At 35.4% G+C, this 16928-nt stretch overlaps 1 non-coding gene across 1 annotated transcript; it reads right to left on the bottom strand.

The window, feature by feature from the left end:
• Window positions 1-762: 762 nt before the first annotated feature.
• trnat-ugu lies at window positions 763-835 on the bottom strand. Its single transcript has one exon. It is a non-coding gene; the product is annotated as a tRNA-Thr (tRNA).
• Window positions 836-16928: the final 16093 nt, after the last annotated feature.

The following is a 16928-nucleotide window of genomic DNA, read 5'->3' as shown; positions in this document are numbered from 1 at the left end:
GTCGCTTTGGATAAAAGTGTCAGCTAAAGGATTTGTGTAATGCAAGTTATTTAATATTTATTTAAAAAAAAATTACACTATGATTCAAAGGTTAAGGTCCATTTTTGAAAGATATTAATATGTTTATTCAACAAGGATGCGTTAAATTGATCAAAAGTGACAGTAAAGACATTTATAATGTTACAAAGGATTTCTTTTTGAAATAAATGCAGTTCTTTTGAACTTTGTATTAATCAGAGAATCCTGGAAAAATGCGTCATGATTTCCACAAAAATATGAAGAAGTACAACTGTTTTCAACATTGATAATAATCAGAAATATTTCTTAAGCAGCGAATCAGCATTTTAGAATGATTTCTGAAGGATCATGTGACACTGAAGACTGGAGTAATGATGCTGAAAATTCAGATTTGATTCACAGGAATAAATTATATTTATAAATATAGTCAAATAGAAAACAGCTATTTTAAATGTGAATAATTTTCACAATGTTTACTATATTTTTGATCAAATAAATGTAGCCTTGGTGAACATGAGACATATTTCACAAACATTTAAAAATCTTACTGACACCAAACTTTTTGATTAGTGATATATTTTAAATTCTTATATCTGAAATATTTGGATACATTAAATGGAGTTTACAGATTATTCTCCAGAGGAGGAGAGGGGTACTAGAATAGTGTTAGAACATACACAGCAATTGTTTTCTTGTTTTTTAGAGTTTTTACAGGTTTTAAGCTAAATGTTCACATTTACCCACAGGCTCCAGCGAGGATTGAACTCGCGACCCCTGGTTTACAAGACCAGTGCTCTAACCACTGAGCTATGGAGCCAGCTGATGCTCTCTGCTCCTCTGTTTCCAGTTTTAATGACAATGCTTTTCTAATGCTTCCTAGACAGTCTATGGAAATAACCAGCAATTTGCAAAATGAATACTCACCCTGATGACTTTGTTTTTTCATGGGAACAGATTTGTATAAATGTAGCATTACATCACTTGTTCACCAGTGGATGCTCTGCAGTGAATGGGTGCCGTCAGAATGAGAGTCCAAACAGCTGATAAAAACATCACAAGTAATCCACACCACTCCAGTCCATCAGGTAACATCTGGTGAAGCGAAAAGCTGCATATTTGTAAGCAACAAATCCATCAAGACGTTTTTAATATTGCTTTCTTCAGTGAAAAAGTCATCTAGTCTGAACCAGAAGAGAAATATGCACAGATCAAGCACCGGTTACAAGCCAAAACAATCAAAAAATAAAAAAAATTGGATGTGAGAGGAAAACAGGGAATGGACTGCAGAAGCCTTATTATGGATTATGGAGTTGTGTGGATTACTGTGGTTTTTATCAGCTGTTTGGACTCTCATTCTGACGGCACCCATTCACTGCAGAGGATCTATCGGTGAGCAAGTGATGGAATGCTACATTTCTCCAAATCTGTTCTAAGAAAAATCTAAAAAAAAAATAACTCATCTACATCTTGGATGACCTTAAGTTTTCAGGAAATTATATTTTTTTGATTAATCTATTCCTTTAACCAACTCTTAAGAAATTATTACCTTCATATAACATAAACTATGGGCTGTTAACTCGGGACACAAATGGTCAGAAGCATTCATAATCCAGAAGGTTTCCAAAAAGCCTGGATTTTATCTGAAAATCAGAGATGAATAACAAGTTATTCATATGTTGTATTGATTTTCAGCATGAAGCTTTAAAAAACGCATTGGCTGGACTCTGGTAAGGAATACAGTATTTTATATTTTAGTGTAAATACAAACAGCCAGATCGAGCATTAAAAAAGCTGTGACCTTCATGCATTATTTTCACAAGATATCATCATATTTAATCACATACATAGTTTATTCTACTAAGCAAGAAATATAATTATTATTCTGTAATTGCATCATTACAGAGTAAACATAGTCACTACATGGTGCCAGAGCCGTGCTAATTGGCCTAGAAGAAGTGAGTGCTGAATTCCAGCTGTTGTGATTTCTTCATCTGCATAATCAAATGCTGGTCTGGTCCTGCTGGAGCAGCTGTGATTGCACTGGCCTAATTAAAGTGAGCGTGTGAGTGTGGCCTGCTCCTCCTAATAAAACAGCACATAAATAAATGGTGTTAGAGGCTCTGGCAGCCGAACTCTGGAGGATCCCAAACTCAATTAATAAGTTCCTCTGCCCTGTGGGCATAAAGAGAAGCTCCGCCCACTCTCATCTGCATCATGTGCAGCCTAAAGCCTGAATCTGAGATCAGAGATCTTACTTCCCACACAGTATCATTTCATTCTTTCATATCTTTCTTAATTTCTTTACTTCCTGTGTTTTCTTCTTCCCTTTTTCATTCATGTCCATTCTTCCTTCAGTCCTTCCTTCCTTCCTTCCTTCCTGCTTTATTTTCTTCCTTTTCTTCTTTTTGTGTTCTTCTAATACATGTTTGAAGGTTCTGGGACGAAACTGATTTGAGACCTTCAGACTAGTCTGACTCTGGTTATCTATCTTTTTGTTAAACCAAAACTACAAAAAGTCCACCAGACTTTCAACGAGGGGTTCAAAACTTTTGTACATTAAGACAGAGGTTCCAGGACTCGAGACGCACCGCTCTGCATATTTTACATGTCTCTCTTTTTAAACACACCTGATTCAGATAAACAGCTAATTAGAAGAGAGCTCCATACATGAACTGTGTTCTGACTGACAGGGCCCCTACACAGTGTTCATTGCTGTGGGCTAAATCGGGCTAGCAACATACTAAAACATGTTAGCAATGTGTTAATCATGCTTACAACATGCCAATTATTTTAAAAACATGCTAATCATGTTAAAAACATGCCAGCAACATGTTAAATCATGTTAACAATGTGCTAAATCATGCTAGCAACACGCTATTAACATCCATCTAAACTTTCAAACTTCAAGCTTTTACAGCTGCTTCAAACTTTCAGGCTAGGTTTTCTCAAGCCAACTCCAAAATTTGTTCACAAACTTTACTCATCTAGTTTCCTTTATCCTTCATCTTGATTCCTTTCTTCTTTCTTCCTTCTGCTTTTATTTCCTTCCTTATTTCCATCCATTCCCTTCATTCTTTTCATTTCATATCTTCTTTCTTTCTTTCTTTCTTTCTTTCTTTCTTTCATTCATTTTCTTCCTTTATCCCTTCCCCTTTTCATTTTCTCCCTTCCTACTTTCATCGCCTTCTTTCTCTCTCACTTGATCCTACTTTCCCTCTTGCATCTTGTTTTTAATGATTACTCTTAAGTGCTTGTTAAGCACGTGCAGATTTGAGTAAACACTCGGAGTAGCTGCAGGCACTGAGCTGTTGTTATGAGTGCTTAAGTGAAAGTCATCACAGTGAATTACACCTTATGGGCCTTTTGCACTTCAGATCAACTGTGTTTAACTCAAGAGTGTTACTTGTGTGACTAGACTTTTCTTTCCTCTTTAGGTATGAACTAGATATGTATATTTACATACAGACTAGATATATTTATTTTATTTCATTTTATTATGATTTACTGAGTGCCCTCAGGTCATTCATATGGAAGATGGGCAAAACTATTCCTTAAAGGTGACTTGTTTGCTTTAGGGATCCACATTTTTAAGTTCACATTGATGCCAGTTGTGATGTCAGAATTAGTAATTACAAATTTCCACTGTAAGGTATGATTCATAGTTATAATCCATGATTTGAAATGCACTTCCACAATCTTTCCACCAGGGGTCTCTGTTTCTCAAGTTAATCCATTCTAGGCGAAGTACTTTTAAACATTCCACCCAATTTTCACACCAGATCGTCTATGGGGGTTGCATGGAAAGGTCACCACCAGCAAATCAAGATTTCTGATTGAATCTCTCATTCTAACAAGCCACTGAAACGTGCCTTGTTTATACAATTTGATCACCACGCAGTGTTATTGGCTACGAAACAGATGGCAAACGCATGCCACCCATGGGAGAACAACCACAAATCTGTCTCCCAGTACTCTCTCCTTTCCTCTGGGGAGCTCATAGTCATCGCTCAATATCTCCCTCAAGCCCTATAAAACATAAAACTGCACAGAGACGTATCCCACGTGTCAGAGGTAATCACCAAGGAACAAACATCACTAATTTTTAATGCTTTTTTATGCTGCATGCTGCTACTTGTGGATTATTTAGGAGCATGAGAATCCCTGGTCTGAAACTGCTGCACTTTCCTAGTGTTGCCTGCTATCCATGTGTGCTGTCTAGTATCTGGATGTTTTATATTACTCACTTTGAAATATGAAACAGACTTTTTCAATTCTTTTTAAATCCAGACACTTAGGTATAAGAAATATTTTGTGGAAGATATACTGCAGCAATCCATCTCGAAGCCCAAATCTGATGCAAAATGAACTTCATCTTTTAAATATCTAATGCACTCAGCAGGGGTTTGAAGTCCTGGAGATCCGTCTACCTGCAGAGTTTGTGCTGGAATTTCCTACTTTTGACTTGGAAAAAACAGAGCAATTGAATGTCACTTGAAGTTTTTCTGACTTGAAATGCATGCGGAAACCTAGATGTGTGATGTAGCTAATTGACTTCTAAACAAATAAAGTGCATCAATGAGTCAAAGTTCCTACAAACACATGATAATAGCTGTTCAGCAAATGTTTGCAAAGACAGGTGTGTAAAACAGTACACCATCTTCAGTGCTGATAATTGTACATCTGTCTAACAAATGTTAATGTTGCATTGCTTTGTTTATCCTCTGCAATTTAGTTGCTAAGAGACGTCTTTATAAACAATCATCAAAACATTTGCCAAGTAAAGCTGTTTTGTTTCTAGTAGGATGTCAAGTACGAGCCCAGCTTACAAACATTTGTTCTAAGAACGTTTTACTAATGTTCAAAATGTCAACTTTCAAATGTTTTTAAAAATTTTGGTTATATGAGGATTAATGGAAGATTACCTTGTATCATTTTGCAAACATTATTGAAATTTTAATTTTGAATGTAACAAGTACCAAGTATCAACATTTAAAAAACGTTAGTTGAATGTCCAGACGAATACGTTTTAGAAGAAAAACGTTATATGCACAGTGTACTGTATAAATAATGTTTTTGTGCTAATGTTTTGAGAACGTAATTAAAGACCAGATAACTTTAAATGAATGTTCTATTTACGTTAATGCAAGAACGTTTGTCTGTAACTTTGAGAGAACATTGCTAGAACGTCGGTAGCCAAAGTTTTGGGAATGTTTTCTGTACGACTTGTATGCTAATAATGTAGCATTAATTCAAACTCTAATCAAATGCGCGGAAGCAGCTAATCTAGAGCGGTGTCCACATTAAGAGTACATTTACATGACAGTAATGTATTAAAACCAGAAAAGATTTTCAGATTTTGTCCTCCTCCGCACATACATATTCATATTAACTGAACATGTGATATGGATGCGTGACAGACATCACCTATTTCACAAATTTGCATTTATGTAGTTTACACTGAGATGGTAACAATATCATTTTCAAAAGTTCACATTTTCAAAACATATTAAATGTTTTCCATTTTAAGTTGAAAATGTTGTGTAAACGTCCCCATAGATATGGATGCTACATTTTATATAGATTCTAAAGCCAAAAAAAAAAAAAGTTTGTTCAATGAACTTAAGAAAACTTTTAACACACAATTAGTTTAGGTCTGTACAACAAGAATAACACAAGGTTATTTAAACAGATATTTTTTTGTAAAACCGACTTTGTAAAGTTTACTTAAAAAGTGACAGTAAAGACATTTATAATGTTACAGAAGATTTACTTTTTAAATAAATGCTCTTTTGAACTTTAAATTCATCAAAGAATCCCCTAAAAAATTGCATCACGTTTTCTACAAAAATACGAAACAGCACAACTGTTTACAACATTGCTAATAACCAGAAATGTTTCTTGAGCAGCATCCTTACATGCAGGACCATGTAAACACAGACGACTGGAGTAATGATGCTGAAAATTCAGCTTTACATCACAAGAATACATCACATTTGAAAATTAATTCCAATAGAATGCAGACATTTTAATTTGCAATAATATTGCTGTAATAATATTGCTTTTTACTGTATTTTTTTTATCAGATAAATGGTGAGCATGAAGAGAAAAATAAATAAATATAAATTGTACTGACCCCAAACATCTGAACGGTAACTAGAGCTATAAAAGTCACTTAAAAGTGTGAAATCAACTTTTTTGGACTATTTTCAAAGTTCAAAGTTCAAAGTTGAAAGGCCAGCTATCTGTTAGCACATACCTCCTCATTACTTTCCCATCACTGGTGAAGTATATACATTTAAGTATGTAGTATCAGTGAGTTGACACAGCCACTTGATATTTTCAGACAGGTGTGTAGCATGGCTCAGCTGTCTTAAGATGACTTCTCTGCATCTAGCACATTCAGGCTGACAGTGCAGAATGAGCTCACAAAATGGCAAATCCAACATCCTCCGCGCACTTGATGGAAAACAAGAGCCTTAACTTGACAGCCCATGTAGAAGAGATTATGACAGCCTGACATGCACGGGAGCGCCGGGGGATTTGTGACAGATTATAAACCTTGGCCCACTGCTGGATGTGGCATGGAAAAGAGCTCAGGGACACGTGATACGACGCGCAGCGTGGGCCATGTAAGAGAACTCATTGAGGATTCGGCGTGAAAGAGACGCTTCGTTGGTCCAGATGGACTTGCAGAGGAAGCAATCACTGGCAGGGACTTGGAGATGAATTCATTTGCCAATAATTACATTTCAATCACTGTGGTTTGGGACTCTCTGCTAGGATGCTGAGGGCTTGCTGAATGAAGTCATATTAATGTGTGTTTGAACTTTGCAGGGAACAAACTCTTTGAAATGGAGTTTCAGAACCGGGCCTATCATTATTACTAGTCTGTCATTGCCTTTGGGAGAGGGGGTGTTGTTTTTAAAGGATAGTTCATCCTATTAAATTTAAATCCTGTCATTATTTACTTACATTTGTGTTTTTCTAAACTTGTGTGACTTTCTTTCTTCTGTACATCAGGGATGGAGGACGAATATCCTGGTATTTTTTCCCCTATAATAAGAATTCATAAGGCTGTAAAAACACAATGAAAATGAGTTATATAGAATTTTGATATTCTAAACCGTTTTCCTGAAACCACTACAAAAATGACAAACACCATGAAAATGAATTTGGATCAACATGAGAGTGAGTAAATGTCTTTAAATGTAAAATCAATATTGAAGTTTTTTTTTTTTTTTTGCCATATTCTGGTGGATCTTTAAAATCATTCAATATACATCTTTTTAAAGGGGTAGTTCCCCCAAAAATGAACCCTTAAGCCATCCTAGGTGTATATGACTTTCTTCTTTCAGACGAATAGTTATATTAAAAAGTTTTCTTGTTCCTCCAAGCTTTATCATTGCAGTGAATGGCTGTTGAGATTTTGAAGCAAAATAAAGTGCATCCATCCATCATAAAAAGTGCTCCACACGACTCCCGGGGGTTAATAAAGGCCCTCTGATGCAAAGTGATGGAATATGTGTATGAATAAATATTCTTAAAATATCTCGAGCTCCTGCTAACTGTCAGTCGCGCGTTCACGAGAGAGTGGTGTTCCAGGGGATGATGAAGGCGTAGTGTAAGCTCTGGTGAGAATATGTTAGTCTCGTGAGAACCAAGTTTTGTTTACAGCAAAGGAAAACCAGTCTAAACATTTAAACATGTTCTAAACAAATGACACAAAATACCACAAAAGCGCCAGAAATATGGATCAACATGACAGTGAGTAAAAAAAGTTAATGACTTTTTGATCAGGATGATCAAGATTTTCTTTTTTGGGTAAATGGTTTCTTTCAATATAAAAACACCGTGGATAAAAATGAGAGTGAGTGGATGATGGCAGATTTTTCATTTCTGGGTAAATGGTTTCTTTAAACATAAAAACGACAATTTATGTATTGCATTATTATGTATCTTCTCCATATTTTGGTCAGATAATCTTAGACCTTTTTCCTGAATCATATTTCACTATAAAAATTACATAAAACACCATGAATACGAGTTTGCATCAACATAAGTGTGAGTAAAAGATTTTAGGGCTAAGCTGTTTATTTAAATGTAAAACAACTTATGTATTGTATATTTTTGTCAATATAGTGGATCTTTAAAATTATTTGATATCCATCTTTAAGGTCAGCCATATTTCCTGTGTGCCATTTTTACCATACAATTTTCCTCCAGTCAAATTTTGAATAATCTTCAGACCTCCTGAAAATGTTTTTGATATTGTAAACTTTTATTTTCTCCGAAACATTTTCCACTCCAAAAAAAAAAAAAAGAAAAAAGCTAGGAAAATGTTATGAATAGCTGACGAGTTTAGAACACACCAATCTAATGGCATCAAATTACAGAATTTTCTTTCTCTTTCTTTCTTTCTTTCTTTCTTTCTTTTTTATTTTTGGTAAACTGTTGCTTTGAATGTTAAATCAACAATTTATGTATTGCAAATGTATTTTTGTCTCACTCTGATGGCTCCGTCTTCCTTCATCACTGATCATTGTTTTCAGATTGGACCACATCCATGTGCGAGCTCCACCAGGCCTCCCTCCCTCTCTCAAGGGCAGCTATCCAAAGACTTTCTGATTACAGAGTCACTGATAATTTGCTGCCGCCCCGCATTTGATTCATCCTCAGCATAACATTACAGACACCGGCTTCCACTCAGTCCAGTCACATCATGAGTTCTACAACAGGAAGCTTTGTCATTCGTGTTCACTTCTCAACAAACACAGTTTTCTGTGTGCCTGCATCAAATTATGAGGAACACTGAATCCAGAGGCACTGAGCATTGTTCAGCAACTTGATAATCAATCAACAAAGTTCTAGTTTTGAAATCTTGAGTCTAAAGCAAGTTTTTCATCTAATATTTATATTTTATATTTATTTCAGTAAATGTAAATAATAGCTTTAGTTAATAACAACACTACTATGAATGAGAAACCTCTACAGGGTAACAGTTCCATGCTAACCTGCCAAACTTATACTCTTTGTGCCCGACTAGGTCTGATATCACACTTGAATTTGAGTTGAGGGTTTTCCTCTTGCCTGTTTTACCGGCTCATCCTCCTGTGATGACTCACGGGCGCCTCCTGATGCCGCGGTCCAGCTTCCGTGAGCAAGGAAGCAAATGTGTTTCGAGAACATCTGCGGCATGTAATCAATCAAAGTTCCTCTTTGTATCAGTCATCCATTGCTATTAGAAATGAGCTAAACTGATTAGAGGGGAAGCACAGAGAACCTCTATCATCTGTCTCTCCGCTCTCTCCCATCTGCAGCGCTCTGAGACAGAGCACTATTGGGCGTGAGGGATAAAACATTAATCTTCTTTTAGTAAGTGTGGTAACTGCTTTCTTCCCGTGAGCTGGCCGGCGGCTGCCTGGGCGACTGCTTCCTCCAAATATGTTCTCAGCTTGTACTGTGGGACACAATGGGCCCGAAATTTCATCTTCACATATTAACAGATGTATGAGTGTGTTTAGTTACTCTGTATCAGAGTCAGCAATTAATGGAGCCTTGTGGCAAAAACGCTCCACATATTCAAGGTAAAATAGTAAAAATTGCCCCTGCACAATTATATTACATTTGTTACGGCTGTCGTGATAAAAAAAGAAATGTTAAAATCAAAAGTATCAATTCTCAAAATTATATTTAGATCTGTGCACATTGCATCAGATCACTTTTTATGCATTGTTTTTATGTGTTTAGTATAATAACCAATCACACACGTTTCTTTTGAGCTTATGAATGTGATGGCCAATCAGAGGCATTTTTGATTAGTCAGTCCTGAAAACTGGCCAATCAGAGGTGTTTAAATTGGTCAGCGTTGAAAACGCCGGTTTTGTTCTGGCCAGTTTTGGAAATCAGTTCCAGGAGCAAATATTGATGGAAAAATAAATATTAGATCCTGCTCATTGTAGATTTAGATCATGTTTCCCTAGTCAGCAATGAGAGCAGTAAGACATAGCCTTAAACCAAAGAAATATGAAATGAAATAAAACTTCTGCCATCATTCATTCATCCTCATGGTATTTGTGGCACAATGCACGAAAAAATAATTTCCAGTTGTCCCTCTGTCTTATAAATGAAAGAATGAATGGAGTAACAGTTACACTTACTATAGAAGTAAAGGGGGGAATCCATTAAAATACACTTATATATTTAACATACTCTTAAAGGGATAGTTCACCCAAAAATGAATATCCTGTCATCATTTACTCCTCCCCTCATGTCATTCCAAACATGCATTCAGTTCTTTCTTCTGTAGAAAAAGATATTTTGAAAAACACTGAGTAACGAAACGGTTTTGGGTCCCATTGTTTCTTTTCTATTTTTGTCTTTTATTAAAGAGTTTTGTGGGACCTGAAAATGTTTAGTTACTCATATTCTTCAAAATATATTCTTTTGTGTTCAGCAGAAAAAAGAAAAGAAAAAAAAAATTCATATACAATTTTAGATTTACATGCAAATGGCAGAATTTTTTATTTTTTATTTTTTTGTGGGGTGAACTGTTCTTTTAAGTGAAAGATCACTTCCTATGTATTAGTGATGTCCAAGTTTACTACTTTGTCACTATGACAATGTAACACTATAAACAATAAAACCCTAAATCAGCTCAAGTAACACACTGGTTTTAACAAAAGAGCATAAAATTACTGTATAAGCTACACATTTCTGCGTTTAACTCCTCAAAAAATGGCACTATTCACTTCCATTGCAAAGCAGAATTTTTTTTTTTTTTTTTTTTTTTTTTTTTGTGGTAATCAACATGGCACAAATGCTGTTTTGAAATTAACTTGTTAATTACTTTGACGCCATTCACACACAACCAAATTTGCATCAAAATTGCATCTGATGCTCAGTATACTGACAAATTTGTCCCAGACATTTCTGTATATCCAGTATTTATATCCCTCATGTGAAAGACGGGGGACACAATGGGCACAGTACTTAGAAATGGACAGATATAAAATAATAAATGGATGTCATTAAGGGCCCCTTTACACTTGGCATTAATTAATTCACATCTGGAAATTCTTTAGCTGGACTGCATTTACACCTTGCAACCCCAACACATCTACAATGTGTGATCAGATCACATTTACCTGTGCAAAATCACATTATATCTTATCTTCTATATTATATTTTATATTTATATTTCATTAACTTGATATTTTATTTTTATATTTATTTTATTATTATATTTTATTTATGCAAGTTATTTTATATTTTATTAGATTTTTTCAAATCTATTAACATTTTATATTTAATTTAAGTCTCCTTTTTATTGTATTTAAGTCTAATTTGATTATATTTTCAGGTACCAGTAAGAGTCAGCTTGTTTTTATTGTATTTATTTATTGTTTTATTATATTTTTAGGTCCCAAGTGTTTCAGTGACCCGATCACAATGCTTTTATACTTGGCTTTTTACGTATAGCCAAGTGCCTTCCAACTGTAAATTGCATCCCTGCAAAGGCATGTTCATGTCAGGCGTAAAAGGTGGCCTCTGTTTTCTTTTGTTTTGCACTGTTTTTCTTTCTTCTGTCTAGTGGAAAGCAGCATTACTCCTTCCAATAAACACACAATCCCACGGTCAGTTGTTGTAGATGACCACTGTGAGAAGGTTGACTGGTTTGTAACCCCAATATTCCGGAGCATCTGATGGTCGGCTGTAACATCTGCTGTCTCATTTGCCATTCTAATTCAAATCCCAGCGCGGCTGGAACTGGGAGAGAGTGCTCTAATTGACTCCAATTGCAATATACTTTATATATAGTTGTTTTCAGAAATATTTACAGTCACATCTCACAGAGGTCATTGGTCAGGGATGCTAACTGACAAAGAGTTGAACTAATATTCATAGTTATATTTAATTTCATACCCAGAGAAATTTAAAGGGACAGTTCATCCAACAAAAGGAAATTCAGTCATCATTTTCTTTTTTGTAAACTTCAAAAAGGATGCAAAAGCTTGTGCGAGAAACAGACTAAAACCACTAAAATTCACTAAAAACCAAATGAATAAGAGTTGATTTTGAGAATCACATCAGTCCGATATGTGAACTAAACATTCAGACCGGCTTTGTGAACTGGATCAATTGATTCACTGAAAAGATTCAACTCAAAATAATGATTCATTCACAAATTGGAGACATTTTATTAAATATTTATGTTTTTTTTTCCTCCCAAAACAATAATTGTGGATCAGAGTTGTTAAGCTTTGCACTATATTCATAGCTTTGTGTGAGAAACCACTAAAATTCACTAATGACCAATACAATATAATAATCAATCAATAATCAATAAGAACTGATTCTGAGAACCAGATCAGTTTGATTTGTGAATGAATCATTCAGACTGGATTTGTGAACTATTTGACTCAAAAGAATGATTCATTCATAAATCTGACAAATTTTGAAAATAATTTTTTTTTTTGAAGTATCTACAGTATATACATGAAACAGGCCAAATTCACTAAAATTAATTAATAACCAGATGAATAAGACTTGATTTTGAGAATCAGTCCGATCTGTGAACCAATGATTTACTGAAAAAAAATAATAATAATAATTATATATATAAAGAATTATTAATTCACAGATGGGACAAATTTTAAATAACGTTTTTCAATATTTCCAATTTTTCCAATGACAAAAAATGTGGACCAGAGTTTTTAAGCATCAGAAATAATGCAAAAGCTCCCTAAAAATTCATAAAATAATTTATGACTTTTGAGCTAAATTCCATTTATTTTGAAGTATCTTTGTGTGCAAAACAGACCAACAACACTAAAATTAATCAATAATCATGAGAAAGAATTGATTTTGAGAATCAGATCAGTTTAATTTGTGAATGAATCATTCAGACTGGCTTTGTGAACTGGATCAATTGATTCATTAAAAAGATTTTAACTCATGATCTCATGATGTCTCATGATCTCAACATCACTATCGCTAAGCTTCAGACAGCAAAAGATTTTTACAATGTTTTGCAAGAGCGCCTATTTCAGGCATTTAACCAAAAACCCTACTGACTTTGTGACAATGGAACCGGAAGTGCTAAAATGCACTTGTTTCTGGGTTTTGGCCAACAAAAATACGTCATCTCTGCACTCTAATGACACGAGAGCGAACAAGTAAAGTCAAAAGTTTAATTTTTAGACAAACTATTCCTGTAATGCCAAGTTTATTGATTCATTTCCATGAAATTGTCCCGTATATTTTAGTGAATCTATTTGAAACTTGGCTCCCTGTACTTCTGCTCTCTTCTGCATGGCCGACAGACTTTAATGGAAAAACAAATGACTTGCATAGAGAGAAAAGTCTCCACCGGTAATACATTTTCAACTTGATTAGAGGTAAAAGCTTGGAAGTTTTTTCGTTTCAGTTGATTTAGTTGATAAGGGAATGAAATGAGAAGTCATTTCTACCTGCAACTGAAAGGTGCATTTCAAAGAGACTCTGTTCTGTCTTTGTGTAATACCTGATTATTAAGGATTAAATGTATCTTCAGAAATGAAATTCTATGCAGACTATGTCAGTATGAGGAAGGCATGACATATGCATGCAACAGCCACAACAAATACCAAAGTGTGCATACTAAGCCTCTGATGTACATCTAAAAAACAGTATTAGATTTGTGGCTGTTGTTCAAGAAATGCAAAGCACAGGATGCTTTTGTTTGTGTTAAGATGTGACAGGGCTTTAAAAGCAAGCTGTGGCATTTAGAAATGGATCCAGCAAGAGTAAAGCAAACATTTGAATAGGCACTCCAGTTTGACCCGGCCTCTGTTTATTAGTCTCTGTGCGTCGCACCTCTTATAGACCCGGCTGACAATAGTTGTGGGTGGTAATGTGAGTTTCTGAGAGCTGTTGTCAACATTGGCAAAGCGGATCATAAAAAGTCTGCCTGAATCTCACATGGGCCTCCCATTGAGTGTGTTTAAAAGTGAGAAGGTAGTTCGAGGCAAGCCTCATTTCTCATTTAACAGTGAAAGCCTTTCGCTAAATTCAGATTGAACTAAATATTCCAAGCCTAATTCCCTCCAGAGAAACATGTTCATAATTCATTTCGGAGATGAGATTGTAGAAGTTTGTGGTGAGTATTCATTTTTAATGCATAATACCTGTTCTGGGTCATTAGGGAACTGAAGGAAAATTATGAAACTAGGAATTTATTTGGAAACAATTTTAGGGTTGTTCAGTGTTGAACTAAATACTATTTGGCTTGCTACCGAGGCAGATAAAGTGACGTGACATACAGCCAAGTATGGTGACCCATACTCAGAATTCATGCTCTGCATTTAACCCATCCAAAGTGCACACACACCGCAGTGAACACACACACACCGTGAACACACACCCAGATCAGTGGTCAGCCATTTATGCTGCGCCACCCGGGGAGCAGTTGGGGGTCTGGTGCCTTGCTCAAGGACACCTCAGTCGTGGTATTGCCGGCCCGAGACTCGAACCCACAACCTTAGGGTTAGGAGTTAAACTCTCTCTCTATATATATATTACAGAAATTATGTTATGATTATGTTTTTGATTACTGAGCTGCAGGTTTAGGCACACTTAAGTGACTGCATTTTTTCATTTATAGGGATTATTTTTCTTTTTTTTACAGAACATAATTTATGTTCTGATTATTGTTGAGCTGCAGGTTTAGGCTCACTTAAGTGACTACACTTAATTAAGAAGAATTTAATTATTTATTTTAATTATTTAGCCTGACATGTTTACGGTTCCAAAATGTTCTATATGTTTCTTAAAAATAAAATATATTGTGTTAAGTGGAATTTTTTTTTTTTTTTTTTTTTTTACCCAGTCATTTTTTAATAAGATTTTTTGGATGTAATATTTTTGAGGTGTTTTTTATTTAATTTTTTTTTTTTTTATTATGTTATCATACCGTCAGAATCTTATACCGACCCATGCCTACTCATTATCATTTACTCCACCGTCCCACTCGTCACAGACAATTAAGTAGTCACTGACTATTGGTAGGGACATGTCCCTAGCATTTCTACTAAATTCTACTTCCTTGCTAACCACAGATCTTATTATAGGCATTTAACCAAAAACCTAGTCAAAAACACATTAATTTTGTGCTCAAATGCACTTGTGGCCTACAAAAACACGTCATACCTGCAGCACACAACTTAACATTTAATTTGAGCATGATGTGATTGCAATTTCAGGTGACAGATTTTTTGTATTTATAATCAAGACACTGAGAAAAATTGCTTTGCAAAGTTTGTGCATTAAAACGGAATGTTCTCTTGGTTGCATTAGTCTTTTAGGTCTACTTTTTACTTTGAAGTACAGTTAAATGGAGCCTTTTTTACTTTCACTCGAGTAGGCCAAATGGTTTTGGCTAGGACTTTTAATTAAGTCAAATTTTGACACATAACCTATAATTATGCATAATTTCTCAGTACTTGTAAGAGTGCTGCCTTTGCATCTATTCAGGCAAGTTAATTACCTTATGGACTAAACTAATTTTAAATGCATTTTAGGGTGGACGTAAGTGCCGTCCTGCTGAGTGTCCACTTCAGCGCAAGCCACAGAGGTTTGTGGCTTTTACCGTATCCAGAAATAGCGAAAACATCAGGTTTGTTGTGCTTTAGCGGAGAAGATCCACTCACAAACTTCTTTGAGCACCTGTGAACTCTGATCCTCAGAGTGCACTTTCACTTTGCTCCATCAATTATTAATACGGCATCACCTGAGGTCTCCGTTCACGATAAGGCGACAGTGTACCCAGCCTACAATTCCACTTAAACAACAGCGTGTCCTCCTAATGAAAACCAAGGTGCCACACACACACACAGCTCTCCGTTAGAAAGATCGCTGTAACAGTTGCAGCTCTGGTCCTTTGTGTTGCTTCAGAGTGTTTCCGTAAACCTCAGAATATCCCTGCATGTTATTGAACAGACATAAGCAGGTGGCTTTTTTCTTAAGTATGATAGATGGAGTTTGGAGCTGCTTGACTGTCCGCATTGTGTCCTTATTCTCCTGGAGGGGAAGAGACCACCATCGAAAAGCAGTATAATGCTTCCAGCGAGCTTTTGTTTCCCCTCAATCTACAGCGACACAATTGTTTCACGCTTTTATTGGCTTCCTACATAGTGCCTGTGAGGCGAGTGCTTACTGAAGATGAAGTGTGATGCTTCATTGTTCACCGCTAGCTTTACTCAGCATTATTCAACTAAATTACACACATTTTCTTGTTCAAAATTATTCCCAGTAAAGCTCTATCTTCCTCCACTCGCGACACTGCATAGCGAGGCTAGTCTCACAAGGTTCTATAGGCCTGAATTAGGCTGAAATGTATGTAACACATCACTGATGTACCCTCTGGTGTCTTAACCCTCAACTCAGGGTATCACGAATCTTACGCCATTTGGCCTTGACTCCCCAGTAAATGAAAAATATGTATTTTAAAAGTTATAGGGCTATATCCAGAATTTCACCATACACACATGTAGCCTATGGATAATTTAATACACATATTTCATGCAGTTGTTTCCCATATGATGTGCCTGTGTGGCTAATACACATGGCTGGCCAGGATAGTCTGATATAATAATAACAACAATAAAAAATACTAAAATATCACAAATAAAAAAAGAAATATATATATATATATATACGGAGCTGGGTTGATTATACATTTTAGTCGGTTACTGGTTTTAGATAATATAATCTGATTACTTTTTGATTACTTTTAGATTACTTTTGACCAAACTAATTTATCACATTGATTTAAATAGGACAATCTTGTACCATATTGATATAAAAATACGAAGAGTATGAAAATATATTCCATTCGTTGTTATCAACAACACTGAGTGCATAAAACATTACAT

The sequence above is a fragment of the Cyprinus carpio genome, chromosome A23 (genome assembly GCF_018340385.1).
Source record: "Cyprinus carpio isolate SPL01 chromosome A23, ASM1834038v1, whole genome shotgun sequence".
NCBI classification, from domain to species: Eukaryota; Metazoa; Chordata; class Actinopteri; order Cypriniformes; family Cyprinidae; genus Cyprinus; species Cyprinus carpio.
The sequence above is the reverse complement of the archived record's forward strand: the minus strand, read 5'-3'. Positions and strand labels throughout refer to the sequence as shown.